The 15925-nt window shown below is 37.9% G+C and overlaps 1 pseudogene; it reads right to left on the minus strand.

Moving 5' to 3' along the window:
• Window positions 1-7803: 7803 nt before the first annotated feature.
• On the minus strand, window positions 7804-10959 carry LOC110114273 (annotated as a pseudogene).
• Between the last annotated feature and the right edge of the window lie 4966 nt (window positions 10960-15925).

The following is a 15925-nucleotide window of genomic DNA, read 5'->3' on the forward strand; positions in this document are numbered from 1 at the left end:
TTTGATAGAACCCTAAAACATTTTCATAGTTTTTTAGGTTACTCCACCACCCCCATCACCTTGCTAGGAGAATTTCATTGGAAAGATTATCTGGATAATAGCCTTCTTATATGAAAGTTCATTAGGGATGTTAAGCCCTCCTAAATTATCCCAAGGCTAACTAATTGGGGGGTGAATTGGTATTTTAAAAACTTCTCAAACAAAAACACAATATTGAACTAAACTAATCATCACCGCAAGAAAATCAAAGTGCAAAAATTTAATGCGAAAAAGTAGTAAGAAAGAACACACAAAAATTTATAGTGGATTGATCAATTTGACCTACGTCCACTCCCCATATCCTCTCCTTTGGGTACTCTACTAAACTCAGTGTCTATCCTTTTACTCCCACAATAAGGGAGAGAAGCCTGCATAAACCTCCTTTCCACTGACACCAATGAAGCAGAGAACCCAATTCTTTTTTTCTTCCTCCTGAAGCTGGCAGAGAACCTGGCTCCTTTCGCTTCCTCCTAAAGTAGGAAGAGAACCTTGATTAGTTGTTGAAATAGAACTCTCTTGAACCTCCAAGGAACTAAGAATGATGACCGGAGAAGACGACTTAGATCCTCACATGGCGTAACCTTTTTGAAACCCCTCACGAACTCCCCCTCACAAGATCCTCTCTCTCTCTCCCTTTCTCGCTCTCTCCTCTTGGCTCTCTCAGGTTAGGACAGTAACAAAAGATTTAATTTTGGGTAAACAAAAGGTCTTATATAGAAGAGCTCCAAATTTGCTCCTAACTGCAATAAACTGACATTATCATCCAAGAGGTCTAATTAATAGATCGTCTAATATAATTAGTTCAAATCATTCAGTAACATCCATAACATCGCTCTTAATGCATGCCAGGATGATGGAAAAGTAAACTGCTATTCCATGATGATTTCACGATCGTCTCAAACAATAGTTTAAAATGAAAAATATCATCCAGCACATTGCCCTAATTTCATGTCTGGATGATCGAAAAATAACTAATCATCCAGGAAGATTTGGGATCATCCGAGACAATTAGTGCAAAAATGGTACACATCGTCCAGAACAACATTCTAGTCATTTAGGAAGAAATTAAGGTTTGTTTAACTGATCGTCCCGGACGATCCTGTAATCATCCAGGATTATATGATCGTGCAATCAAACCGTAATTTCTTTCCTTAATTAACACACAAATTTAGGCATAATTGCACTGCATCGTGCAGGATGATGTCCAAAAATAAAACTGGCCTATGCAGATCTGTTGGCTGATTCTTTCTAATTTAAGTCTATTGTCCCGAATGATGCTAATATCATCTAAGACAATTTGCTTAATTGTAGCTTCCTTAACCATGATGTTCTAATTAGGGTTTCTATTTTTAACGGATCACTCATGTTGATTTGGGATTGACTCAGAAGATATGATCAAAATAAAAAAACTCTAAAATAGTCAGAATTTTTCCCCTGAGTGTGTGTGTGTGTAAGGTTGCTTAGCACGAGGACTCACATTGTTACAAATGACTCGAGAAAAGGTAAAAGACACTTGGTGTATAATATAAGTTGACTCAATTCTAATCTACCCAATTTTCAGCTGACTTGATTTGCAATTGACCTTATGGACCTGAAATGTTAGCAGGCAAGACAGTCGTAGAAAAATAGAAGTGTCATAAATGTTTACTATCATCAAAATTATAATTTTTGAAACTAGATTCATAATAATCTCCTCATTTTTAATGATGGAAAATAAAAATAATTTAAGCATTTTAACGCCAAAATTCAAATTTTACTTTTAAGCAAATTAATGGTTCAAACAAACACTAAACAGAAACAGTACATTGAAACTATATAAAACACTACCACTACTTCCCTTTTTACATCTCAAAAAGGAGGAGTGAAATATAAAAGAAAAAATATAATAGAAACTACCAAAAAAGAATCAAATTACAACATAGAAAAGTAACTATAAAAGATAAAAATAGAATAACAAAATAGAATAGAAAATGACAAAAGAAATGAAGACAAGTGGTTTTTTTTATAAACACAAGAATATGATAAATTCTACATGTGATTGAATTAAAAAATTTATAAGAATCAATGAGTTAGCATCTTTGAAATCTAAAGATAGATTGAACAACCGATCCTATTATCCCTAGTTCGGACTTCTTATAGAGCAAACCGTCTTTTGAAAACAAAGATCTAACTCAAAAAAATTAATTGGATAAGAAAAAGAGATCCGTTCAAAACTTGGTTCCAGAAAAATATCTTATATAATAATATACAAAAGTAATTAGTCAAAATCATGAAATTTGAATTCAAGCTTTTGAAAGTATCAAGTGACACATGAGATCTTCTAAGATTTAATGGTTTGAAAGAGACGGAAGATTGCTTTTTGTGGGCTCATTTTGTGCCTATAATTATTTGATTGACGCTCTTTACGATTCTTTTGATTTTGGATACACTTTTTGTATCTTTAATTTTTTTTTGTAGTCATCACACATCTTTTAAAATTTTTTTCTTTTTGGGCTCATTTTATTCCCTTATCATTCCCCTTTTTTTTGCAAGCTGTATCCTTTTCAAAACATTTAAATACTCTCAGTTGTGAGAGTATCTTCTAGATATTAGAGAAGAAAAACTCACTCTATAATATAAGAAAGAGTAAACCACAAAAAATAATCAAATTCATATGATAAATGCAACGATATGATTATGAAAGCTTGAAAGTGATTTAATGACTTTGAATATTATTTATATAATACAAATTACTGTAGCAAGAAAGAAAAGATCTTAATCGCAAAGTCAAGTTATTAATTTGAGATAAACTTCTTTAGAAAAGAAAATTATACCACTAAAAGAAGTTAGAGGAAGGGAAGTAATCAATGGTATTTCTCCCTTTAACTAATTTAGGGATGTTAAACATTGACTACAAATTTTCAAAAGCAAAAATAAGGCAAAAAATATCATTTCAATAGTGATCAAAGAAAAAAGAAGTAAATTAAAACTATATAAATGAAAACCAAAAAATGAATGATAAAATAAAAAAATAAAACTAAAGATAATAGAAAGAAAAGAACGCAATAAAAAAACAAATAAAAAAATAAAATTCAAAATTTTAGAAAGCAACAAGTTAATGCATCTATGTCAATCACACCCAATCTAATCCTTAAGTTGGTGAAAGTGTCAAAGGCCAGTGGTTTAGTAAAGATGTCAGCCAGTTGATTCTCAGTTGTCATATGGTGTAACTCAATGTCTCATTTAGTCACATGGTCTCTAATAACGTGATGCCATATGTCAATGTGTTTGATCCTTGAATGTTAGATAGGATTCTTAGAGATGTAGTTGACACTAGTGTTATTATAAAGGATTAAAATTAAGCCAATAGATAATTCTAAATTCAAAATTTATTACTCCAACCAAAGAACTTGGGCCACATAATTCCCTAAGGCAGTGTACTGAGCTTTAATAGTGGAAAGTGCAATAGAGATTTTTTTTTTTGCTGGACCAAGAGACTAAAGGCTATCCTATGAATCGGCATATCCTAGAAGTACTCTTTCTATCCACCCTATATCCTCTAAATATAGAATCATAATATCCAATAATCTCAAAATAAGTTTTGTGCATCGGATACCAGATTCCTAAGTTTTAGGTCCCTGAGAGATATCTAAGGATTCTCTTAACTGCAATCTGGTGGGATTCCTTAGGATCAGATTGAAATCTAGCACAGAGACAAATACTAAGCACTATATCAGGTTGGCTAGGAGTCAGGTAAATTAAGGAACTAATCATTCCTCTCTACTTCTTTTGATCAACAAATTTTCCATTTGGGTCCTTTTCTAGCTGATCACCGGAGGTCAGATGAGTATTTATTGGTTTGACTTTATCCATTACATATTTCTTCAATATCTTTTTTATGTACTTTGATTGATTTAGAAAAGTTCCATCATCTAATTCTCTTATGTTGAACCCCAAAAAGTAGGACAACTCTCCCATAATACTCATCACAAACTCTTTACTCTTGGTTTTAGAAAAATATCACATATCTTCTTATCAGAAGATCTAAAAAGTATATCATCAATATAGATTTGAATAATGAGTAACTCATCTCCTACATTCCTCAAAAAAAGGGTACTGTCTATGCTCCCCTTAACAAACTCACTCTCTAGTAAGAATATGCTAAGCCTCTCATACCAAGCTTTGGGTGTCTGTTTTAATCCGTATAAAGCCTTTTTTTAATTTTTAAATATGATTTAGAAATTGGGAACTCTACAAACTTAGGGGTTGTTTTACAAACACTTCCTCTTTTATTATCCCATTTAAAAATGCACTCTTGACGTCCATTTAGAAATGCTTAAATCCTTTATAATAGGAAAAGGCTAATAGCACTCTAATGGCTCCCAATCTAGTTATAGGGGCAAAAGTCTCCTCAAAATTAATCTCTCCTATCTGGTTGTACCCCTTAGCCACCAGTCTCGCCTTATTCCTAACCACCACTCCATAATCATTCATCTTATTCTTAAAGACACATTTGGTTCCAACTACACTTTATCCCTTTGGTCTTTCTATAAGCTCCTAAATATCAATTCTAACAAATTGATTTAATTCCTCTAATATGGCTAAGATCCAAAACTCATCAGACAGAGCTTGATTGATGTTCGTGGGTTCAGTCATTGAGATAAAGGTAGAGTGATACACTTTATTCCTAAGTCCATGCCTAGTCTTAACACTTTCAAAAGGGTCTCCTAAGATTAATTATTTAGGATGACTCAAAAAATATCTCTAATCTCTAGGCAAAGTGTGTCTAGGTTCTACCTTTTTCTCCAGATTTTTATTTTTTACTCCTTAGTTAATCTCACCTACTCCTTTAGTGTTTTAGGGCTCTACCCTCTTCTCCAAATTTTCAAGACTTTGGGTAATTTATTCAACTTCATCTTCATCCTCAACTCTAGACTTCTTCGGATTAGACTCATCAATCACTATATGAGTAGTCTCCTCCACCATTAATTTCCTTTTATTAAACACCATAAAGAATTTCCCAACACTTGAATATTATAAGAATACACCTTTATTAAATTTTGGTTCAATTTTTCCTAAGTGTGACTTCCTATTCTTAAGAATAAAAATCTCACAACCAAATACATGGAGGTGGGAAAAGTTGGGTGTCCTACCCTTAAGAATCTTATAGGGTTTCTTATCTAGTTTTGCTCTAACATTCACCCTATTCAATAAATAATAAGATATATTTACTGCTTCAGTCCAAAAGTATTTTGGAAGTGAATACTCAGCAAGTATGGCTCTAGCGACCATAAATATGGCCCTATTCTTCTTTTCAGCTTCATTCTACTAAGGGGTCCTAGGAGCTAAGATGTTATGGCTAATCTCTTTATCCTCATAAAAGTTTTCAAATCTCTCATTTTTAAACTCTCCCACAGAGTCACTATGGATGGTTAAGATCTCACTACCTAGATTTTTCTAAACCCAAGTGGAAAAGGATCTAAACTCATTAAAAGAATCACTCTTATGAGACAGAAATTTAATCCAAGTGAACCTCGAATAGTCATCGACAATCTCAAATCCATATACTTTCCCTCACAAGCTATTAGTTCTAAGGGGTCTAAAAAACTCCATGTGAAAGACTTCTAAGGGTCTAGAGGTGCTAATGTCCTTAATGGAATGGAAAGAGGACTGGACTTGCTTCCCTAATTGGCAGGCATCACACAGGATGTCTTTATTGAACTTAAGCTTTGGTGCACCTATAACTAGGTCCTTTTGGGTCACTTTCCTAAGGATTTTCTATCACGACCCAACCCGACCGGGATGGGTCCCGCTCGCTTCGGGTCGTGAGTGCCTGAAACTTTCAGACTGACTGAACTGATTCCAGGATCTGGCTTTGGAATTTGCTTTTGAACTTTCTTCCAAACATACAGACAGAAACAGACGCACACAGAGCTACTATAAACATCAAATGCAGCGGAACAGATCATCTATCTTTTTCTTCCTCAAAAGAATCATATACAAATACAGCTCATGGCTTTCAGACAGAAAGAAAAGCAGAACATAAAAGCCATGACTGTACAAAATTAAAAGAACAAAATACATATAACAGATCGGACTCTGAACTTCTACTCCTGGACTTCCTTCCCCTTCCCAGAACCTGAAAACCACGCAGAAATAAGGATGAGCTACAACAGCGCAGCAAGACAACAAACCTCCAATCAAAATCCTCAGAGTCCACATCAAACACATCAGACAGAAATCCGAATAGAAATTAGAACAGAATCGTATATCAAATCAGAACAGAATCAGAATCGTACAGATCAGATCAAATCAGATTAGAGTAGAAATACATCACATCAGAACTGACAGAACGTACAGAAATCAGAAATCAGATTAAAATCATATCAGATCAGAAGTCATATCAGAACAGACAAAATCAGAATCACAATACAGATTAGAAATCAGAAATCATATCAAAAGTCAGAACAGATTAAATCAGAACAAATACTTCAAAACAGACCTTCCTTCCAGATTTTAGAACTTCCCCTTATATCTCCCTTGTGCATACAGCACCAAAACTTCCTCTTATATCTCCCTTGAGCATACAACACCAGAACTTCCCCTTATAGCTCCCAATTGTGCTCATAGCACCAGAACAGAACAGATATACAGAATGTCAGAACTTCACAGAACTTCTCAGAACTTCCCCTTATAACTCCCTTGTGCTTACAGCACCTTCCCCTTATGGCTCCCAAAAGCATACAAAATTATAACATGTCATGTCAGAACAAATCCGGACAAATTCAGAAATCGTACGAAAATCCGGCAGCGTAACGGCAGTATACGGAATTTACACAAAATTGACAGAATCAGAATTTTATCAAATTACCACAGAACATTCACAGCAATAATATAAGACTTTTATTCTACTGCCACAACATTTTTAGACATCGTCAAAAATTACAGTCGAAAGAAAACACCGCGGAATCAAAAATACCCGGTAAAAATTCTCCATAAAATAATAAAAATGTGCATACTCGGCACCTCAGAAACATACCAAAAGTTACGCGGTAAAAACTGAACCAATCGAAAAATACGGACGAAATTCGCTAACAAAAATGAAATCCGGATAGAAAATTCGTTCAAATTGCACCATTCTGAAAATTGAGAAAGGCGGAATATGCCTTACCTTGCGTACAACACTTTCTTGAACAGTCTTGTCGGACGAAAACGGCTCGGCGTCGCCCGAAAATCAGCTTTTCCAAATTCTTTCTATACCTCCTCTCTCCTCAAAATGATTTTTATAAAATATCTAATTTTCTCTCTCTTCAAAATGAGCTGATTTTAGCTTTAAAATACACTGATCGGCCCGGCCGATCGCACGATCGTCCTGGACGATCTGAATAAAACTGCATCGTCCTGGGATGATTTCTCAAGACGATAATTATTTTCCAGGATGATTTGCTCTCTGACTTTTGCCATACACTGATCGTCCCGGGACGATCCCAGATCGGCCTTGACAATCCATACAGGAAATTTTTCCTGGAACTTTTGTACATAAACTGGAACAAAAATTGCACTAATCGTCCCGGGACGATCTAGATCAGCCCAGACGATCCTAGAGCAGATTTTGATGTTACAATCTCCCCAACTTCAGAAAAATGTCATCCTCGACATTGTCCAAATAAAACTCAGTCAAAACAAGTACGGGTACGACTTCCTCATGTCCGACTCTTTCTCCCAAGTCGCTTCCCGTGCAGTTCGGTGCTTCCACTACACCTTAACCATTGGAATCTCCTTACTTCACAACTTGCGCACGTCGTAAGCCAGAATCAACTCAGGTTCTTCTTGATAGCTCAAATTCTTCTGAATCTCAACCTCATCAGCAGATACCTTCTTTCCAGAGTCAGATATCCACTTTCTCAAAGTAGATACGTGGAACACATTGTGAACATCGGACATCTGATCAGATAACAACAATCTGTAAGCAGACTTACCAATCCTCTCAAGGATTTCAAACAGGCTAATATACCTTGGACTGAGCTTACTTACTCTGCCAAATCTGCTCACACCCTTCATCGGACTGACTTTGACATACACAAAGTCACAAACTTGAAATTCAACGAACTTGTGCTTCTGATTGTAATATTTCTATTGTCTATCTTGTGTAGCTTTCAACCTTTCTTTAATCAAATCGACTTTCTTAACAGTTTCTTCTACAAAAGCGGCACCCATCTCCTGTCTATCTCCAACCTCAGTCAGAGTCAAAGGAGTTCTACACTTCCTGCCATACAGAGCTTCATACGGTGCCATTCCAAATACTAGACTGAAAACTGTTATTGTAAGTAAATTCTATCAAAGGAATGTGACCTTCCCAGCTTCCTCCAAAGTCCAAAACACAAAGCCTCAACAGATCTTCCAGTACCTGAATACTCCTCTCAGACTGTCCGTCAGTCTGCGGATGAAAAGTTGTACTGAAATGTAACTTTGTACCCAAACCTTCCTGAATACCTTTCTAAAGTCTGGAAGTAAACCGTCCATCTCGATCAGAAACAATCACCTTAGGCACACCGTGTAATCTGACAATCTCTTTCATATATACCTATGCCAATCGATCCACCAGATCGGTCTGTCTGATCGGAAGAAAATGAGCAGACTTCGTCAATCTATCCACAATCACCCAAATGGCATCGTGCCCTTACCTTGATCGAGGAAAACCCATACCAAAATCCATTGTTACCTCCTCCCACTTCCACTCAGGGATAGGCAATGACTGCAAAAGTCCTCCTGGTTGCTGATGCTCTGCCTTCACCAACTGACAGGCTTCGCATCTAGCAACAAAATCTGCTACATCCTTTTTCATTCCCGGCCACCAGAATAAACCTTTCATATCTCCGTACATCTTGCCACTTCCCGGATGAATAGTGTAGCCTGAATGATGAGATTCATACAGAATCTCTTTCCTCAAATCTCCAAGCATAGGAATCTACAACCTGTTCTTGCAGAAAATAATACCAGAATCAGAAATTTGGAGTTCAGGTTTCTTACCAGAGTCAACCTGAGCAATCAACGTCAAATAATCAGAATCTAACTTCTGGGCTTCCTGAATCCTTTCTTCTAAAGAAAACTGAATGCTCAACTGAGTCAAAACTCCAGAATCCAAACTTCTGGAGGAAATCACCTCCAACTGCAAACGTTCCATATCACGAATCAGGAAATCATCAGAAGTGAGCTGAATACCTGATAATCCAGAAGATTTCCTTCTCAGAGCATCGGCTACCACATTAGCCTTACCAGGCTGATACTAAATCGTCAGGTCGTAGTTCTTGATCAACTCAAGCCACCTTCTTTGCCTCAAATTCAGATCCTTCTGAGTAAATATGTACTTCAAACTCTTATGATCCGTGAAAATCTCACATCTGACGCAATACAGATAGTGACGCTAAATCTTCAAAGCAAAAACAACTGCAGCCAATTCCAAATCATGTGTCGGGTTATTCTTCTCATGTGGTTTTAACTGTCTCGAGGCATAAGCAATTACCATACCATTCTGCATCAGCACACATCCCAAACCTTTCAGTGAAGCATCACTGAACACCTGAAATCCTTCCGTACCCGACGGAAGTGCTAACACTGGAGCTGAAGTAAGACAATCCTTCAATCTCTGAAAACAAGCCTCACACTCCAGTGTCCAAACAAAAGCTACTAACTTCTGAGTCAGTCTCGTCAAAGGTGTAGCTATCTGTGAAAATCCCTTCACAAACTTCTGGTATATCCAGCCATGCCTAAGAAACTACGTACCTCAAATACCGTAGTAGATCTTGGCAAACCCGCAACAGCTTGAATCTTCTAGGGGTCAACAGAAATACCTTCACCGCTAACCACATGCCCCAGAAATGAAATGCTCTTCAGCTAGAATTCAAACTTGGAGAACTTAGCATACAACTGATGCCGTCTCAAAGTCTCCAACACAATACTCAAATGTCTGGCATGATCATCCTCAGAAGCAGAATACACCAGAATATCATCGATGAAGACGATCACAAACTGATCCAGATACTCCCTGAACACTCTGTTCATCAGATCCATGAAAATAGCAGGTGCATTGGTTACCCCAAAAGGCATAACCAAAAACTCGTAGTGTCCGTACCGACTACTGAAAGCTATCTTCACCACATCAGCTTCCTTCACCTTCACCTGATAATATCCAGATCTTAAATCAATCTTCGAAAACACAGAAGAATCAAAAAGCTGGTCAAACAAGTCGTCAATCCGTGGCAAAGGATACTTGTTCTTGATCGCGACTTTATTCAAATCTCTGTAATCAACACCCATACAGAGTGTTCCATCCTTCTTCTTCACAAACAAAATAGGTGCTCTCCAAGGAGAAACACTAGGTTGAACAAATCTTCCATCCACCAACTCCTAAAGCTGAACTTTCAACTCAGAAAGTTCTTTCGGTGCCATCCTATACGGAGCTGTACCCAGAAAAACATCAATAGAGAACTCCACATCTCTATCCGGAGGTAAACCAACCAAATCCTCAGGAAATACATCTGCAAACTCCCGTACCACTGGGATATCAGAAACAGAACCCACATCCAGGTTCATATCCAGCACCGAAGCCAAAAAGACTGGATAACCCTTCTTCCACATTCTTCTTACTTCCAGTACAGAAATCAGGCAATAGAGAACACCTCATAAACCTTGGAATACACATCTCTCTCCTGACATAAGCAAGCTCACTTGCTTCTTCGAACAGTCAATCTGAGCCTCATACATACTCAGCCAATCCATGCCCAAAATCACATCATACGAAGAAATCGGCAACAAAATCAAACTTGATTTCCACTTCTTGCCAGCAATCTCAACCTCACAAAAACAAAACTTCCGAGCAATCAAATTACTTCCAGCCGGCAAAATCACATAAAGAGAAACCGGCAACAAAAATGAAGGCATTTAGATTCGGTCAAAACAATGTTTGGAAAGAAACGAGTGACTGGCTTCAGAATCAAACAAAACACGACAGGATTGATCAGAAATATGAATCGTACCTGTCACCATATCCGGAGCATCTCTAGCCTCCTGTTGACTCAAACTGTACACTCGTGGCTGAACTGGAGCTGGAGCTGAAGCTACAGAACTACTCGGTAGAGGGAACCTCTCACTAACAGTAGGTGGTCTCCGTGGTACAGAACTCGAACCACCACCTCTACCAGAAAAACCCTCAGTCACAGGGCGTGGAGGAACAATCATCGGTCTTCCTGCTGAACCGGCAGGTCTAACAAAGTTCTCAGATCGGAAATCAGATCGTCGATCAAATCCAGCCTGTGGACACTCTGCTATCCGATGTCCTGGCTGACCGCATCTGAAACACTGACCAGTCATCCTGTAGCACTGGCCAAAATGTCATCGTCCACAACTCTGGCACACAGGTGCCTCACTAACAGATCCAGAGCTGGTCGTATTGGGTGGAGCAGTACCAGAAAATCCTGACTGTCCACTCCTCCTGGAGTCTCCAGAACCAGAAACAAATCTCCTCTTGACAGAGGAACTACTGCTCGCATCACCCCCAAACCTCTTCCTACTCGGAGTCCATTGCTGCTGAGTAGCCATCAGATCATTCTCTATCAGACGAGCTCTCTCCACAAGCTCAGAGAAATCAAAAATGTGAAAGGGTACCAGGGGCTGCCTCAGACTGTCTCGTAGTCCCCTCAGAAAATGGTAGCACTTTGCAGCAGAAGTACTCACCAGCTGCGGAGCATATCGGGCTAAGGCTGTAAACTCTGCCTCATACTGCATCACTGTCCTTCTCCCCTGAACCAGCCTCAGAAAACTCTCCTGCATCTGCTGCATGGCAGATGGGGGAACAAACTAATCTCGGAATGCCTAAGTAAACTCTTCCCAAGTAATCAAAGAGTTCAATATGCCCATTTGGCCTCCTGCTGGCCTACCCACCAGTACTCAGCTTCCCCATCGAACAGAAAAACAGCCAATGGTACTTTCCTGTCTAACAGACACTGCATGCCGTCAAAAGTCTATTCCAACCTCCTCAGCCACTCCTCAGCTGCTCTGGGCTCAACAGCGCCCTCAAACCTCGGAGGTTTCAATAACAGAAACATCTGCAGATGTTTATCAATATCCTCAGATCGAACAGTAGAGACTCTACTGTGAGTCTCACTTATCAACTGAGCAACCATAGTAGCAAACTGAGAAAGTGTATCTGCACCAACCACTGGGGCTGTACTACCCACTGGTGCTTCCTGACTGGCACTCTGATCGTCTGTCATGTCGGGGTCTGGAAGATCCATACAGAAAATCCTGAAAACTAATCACAAAAACAACACAATAAAAATCCGAACAAATCAAAACTACCCCAGACAGACTCAGATCACTTCCTATAGCTCTGTCTTACAATCCAACCAAATTCCAAAACCATTGCTCTAATACCACCAAAAAGGCTTATCACGACCCAACCCGACCGGGATTGGTCCCGCTCGCATCGGGTCTTGAGTGCCTGAAACTTTCAGACTGACTGGACTGATTCCAGGATCTGGCTTTGGAATTTGCTTCAGAACTTTCTTCCAAACATACAGACAGAAATAGACGCACACAGAGCTACTATAAATATCAAATGCAGCGGAACAGATCATCTATCTTTTTCTTCCTCAAAAGAATCATATACAAATACAGCTCATGGCTTTCAGACAGAAAGAAAAGCAGAACAGAAAAGCCACGACTGTACAAAATCAAAAGAACAAAATACCTATAACAGATCGGACTCTGAACTTCTACTCCTGGACTTCCTTCCCCTTCCCAGAACCTGAAAACCACATAGAAACAAGGATGAGCTACAACAGCTCAGCAAGACAACAAACCTCCAATCAAAATCCTCAGAGTCCACATCAAACACATCAGACAGAAATCCAAATAGAAATCAGAACATAATCGTATATCAAATCAGAACAAAATCAGAATCGTACAGATCAGATCAAATCAGAATAGAGCAGAAATACATCACATCAGAACTGACAGAACGTACAGAAATCAGATTAAAATCATATCAGATCAGAAGTCATATCAGAATAGACAGAATCAGAATCATAATACAGATCAGAAATCAGAAATCATATCAAAAGTCAGAACAGATTAAATCAGAATAAATACTTCAGAACAAATCTTCCTTCCAGATTTCAGAACATCCCCTTATATCTCCCTTGTGCATACAGCACCAAAACTTCCCCTTATAGCTCCCTTATGCATACTGCACCAGAACTTCCCCTTATAACTCCCAATTGAGCTCATAGCACCAGAACAGAACAGATATACAGAATTTCAGAACTTCACAGAACTTCTCAGAACTTCCCCTTATAGCTCCCTTGTGCTTACATCACCTTCCCCTTATGGCTCCCAAAAGCATACAAAATCATAACATGTCATGTCAGAAAAAATCCGGAAAAATTCAGAAATCGTATGAAAATCCGGCAGCGTAACGGCAGTATACAGAATTTACACAAAATTGACAGAATCAAAATTTTACCAAATTACCACAGAACATTCACAGCAATAATATAATACTTTTATTCTACTACCACAACATTTTTAGACATCGTCAAAAATTACAGTTGAAAGAAAACACCGCGGAATCAAAAATACTCTGTCAAAATTCTCCAGAAAATAATCAAAATGTGCACACTCGGCACCTCAGAAACATACCAAAAGTTACGCGGTAAAAACTGAACCAATCGAAAAATACAGACGAAATTCGCTAACAAAAATGAAATCTGGACAGAAAAGTCATTCAAATTGCACCGTTCTGAAAATTGAGAAAGGCGGAATGTGCCTTACCTTGTGTACAACACTTTCTTGAACAGTCTTGTCGGACGAAAACGGCCCGGCGTCGCCCAAAAATCAGCTTTTTCAAATTCTTCCTCGACCTTCTCTCTCCTCAAAATGATTTTTATAAAATATCTGGTTTTCTCTCTCTCTTCAAAATGAGCTGATTTCAGCTTTAAAATACACTAATCGGCCCGGCCGATCGCACGATCGTCCTGGACGATCTGAACAAAACCGCATCGTCCTGGGACGATTTCTCAGGACGATAATTAATTTCCAGGATGATTTGCTCTCTGACTTTTTCCATACACTGATCGTCCCGGGACGATCCCAGATCGGCCTGGATGATCCATACAGGAAATTTTTTGTGGAACTTCTGTACAGAAACTGGAACAAAAATTGCTCTAATCATCCCGGGACGATCCAGATTGGCCCGGACGATCCTGGAGCAGATTTTGATGTTACATTTTCATACTGAAATGATATAACCTCCATTTCCACAACAATGACTCATTAACAATAGTTTTTAAGTAAAATGAAGCAGCACATTAAATTTTATTTAAATCAAGCATGTAAATATTATTTATTCGCTTTCCCTATAAAATAGTGTTAAAAAATTTATTATAAAGCTCTTATCGCATAGCTGACTAATGCTTAGCAAGTTGTATTTCAGTCCATCTAGAAGCAAAATATTTTAAATCATAAAGTTCTTTGATTTTCTTATTACACCTGTGCCCAACAGTTTACTGGTGGTGTTGTACCATGAGTGGCATTGCCTCTAGCCCTGGCCTCCAGTAAAATAAATTGGTTGGCATCTCCAGTCATGTGTTATGAGTATCCACTATCCAGGTACCGTATGCTCTCATGAGGCCTTTTGTGAGAGCAAGCCTACAAAATCATCAAACGTCATATTTAGGAATCCAAAAAAGTTTAGGTCCCTTCTTATGGAAAGAAAAATGCAATGCATGTGAGTTATGCTGTGAACCATGCAATTTGGGTCTCCACACCTAATGTGTATAATAATGAATAGTGCTAGTGTGTGAAATATAATCTAACATTCCATATGAAATAGCATCTAACACCAGGAAAAAGGTTTACTAATCTAGTCAGATGGTGATGCTTCTTCTTAAAGTTATGTGATACATGCAATGATGGTTTATCATTTTCAAATGCTTTGAGTCTTTTAAATTTCAAAAACTCTTTTTCTAACTTAACATGAGATAAATTCAAGGAATCATGTGCATCAAATAATTCAATATTCTTTTTATTTAATGCATCAAACTCATTAAGTAATGTCATATGATTTCTATCAATTGTAAATGATCTTTAAGTAAAATTCCATGCTCTTTTTTACAAATGTAAAAGCTCCAATTTCAAGCTAGCATGCAATTTCTTATGTTTCCTATATGATGCATGAATTTTTTCAAAAACTTCAAGTAATTGATTTTAGGGTAGTTCATATACCTCTTCTTAGTTAGACTGACTAAGATGATCATCCGCCATCAAACAAAAGTTTGTAGTCTCATCCTCAACTTCAGTCTTAGAGGAGTCAGATGTAGAATCTGCCCAGAACATCTTTTGGGATGGATTCTTGTCCTTTCCCTTTCTGAATTTGGGTTTCTCCTCACCATTCTCCTTGCTTGGCTGAGTCTTATGTGTAGGAAAATCAGCTCATACATGTCCGGGCTTCCTGCATTCAAAGCAAACCATATCAGAAGAACATTTAAAATTGTTGCTACCCTTACCTTTACTCCACTTCTGATGGTGCTTTAGCTTCTTCCTTAGAAAGCTTTTAAATTTCCTAGTGATTAAGGAAACATGATCGCTTTCAGACCCGAAAGAATAAATATTTGTATCATTATCTTTTAGTGCCACAATTTTTTCCTTCTTCTTCTCATCCGCATCAAGTTGTCATTGGTTCACCCCTTGCTCATAAGAAATGAGTGATCCAAGTAGGTTATCAACATAATAAGTATTTAAATTCTTAGATTCAGTTATTGCAGTAATCTTAGCATCAAAGGAAGAAGGCAAGCATCTCAAAAATTTTTTCACCTTTTTATAGTTAGTTAACTCTCTTCCTAAGGCATGC

Source organism: Dendrobium catenatum, unplaced genomic scaffold (genome assembly GCF_001605985.2).
Source record: "Dendrobium catenatum unplaced genomic scaffold, ASM160598v2 fragScaff_scaffold_1021, whole genome shotgun sequence".
Taxonomy (NCBI): Eukaryota; Viridiplantae; Streptophyta; class Magnoliopsida; order Asparagales; family Orchidaceae; genus Dendrobium; species Dendrobium catenatum.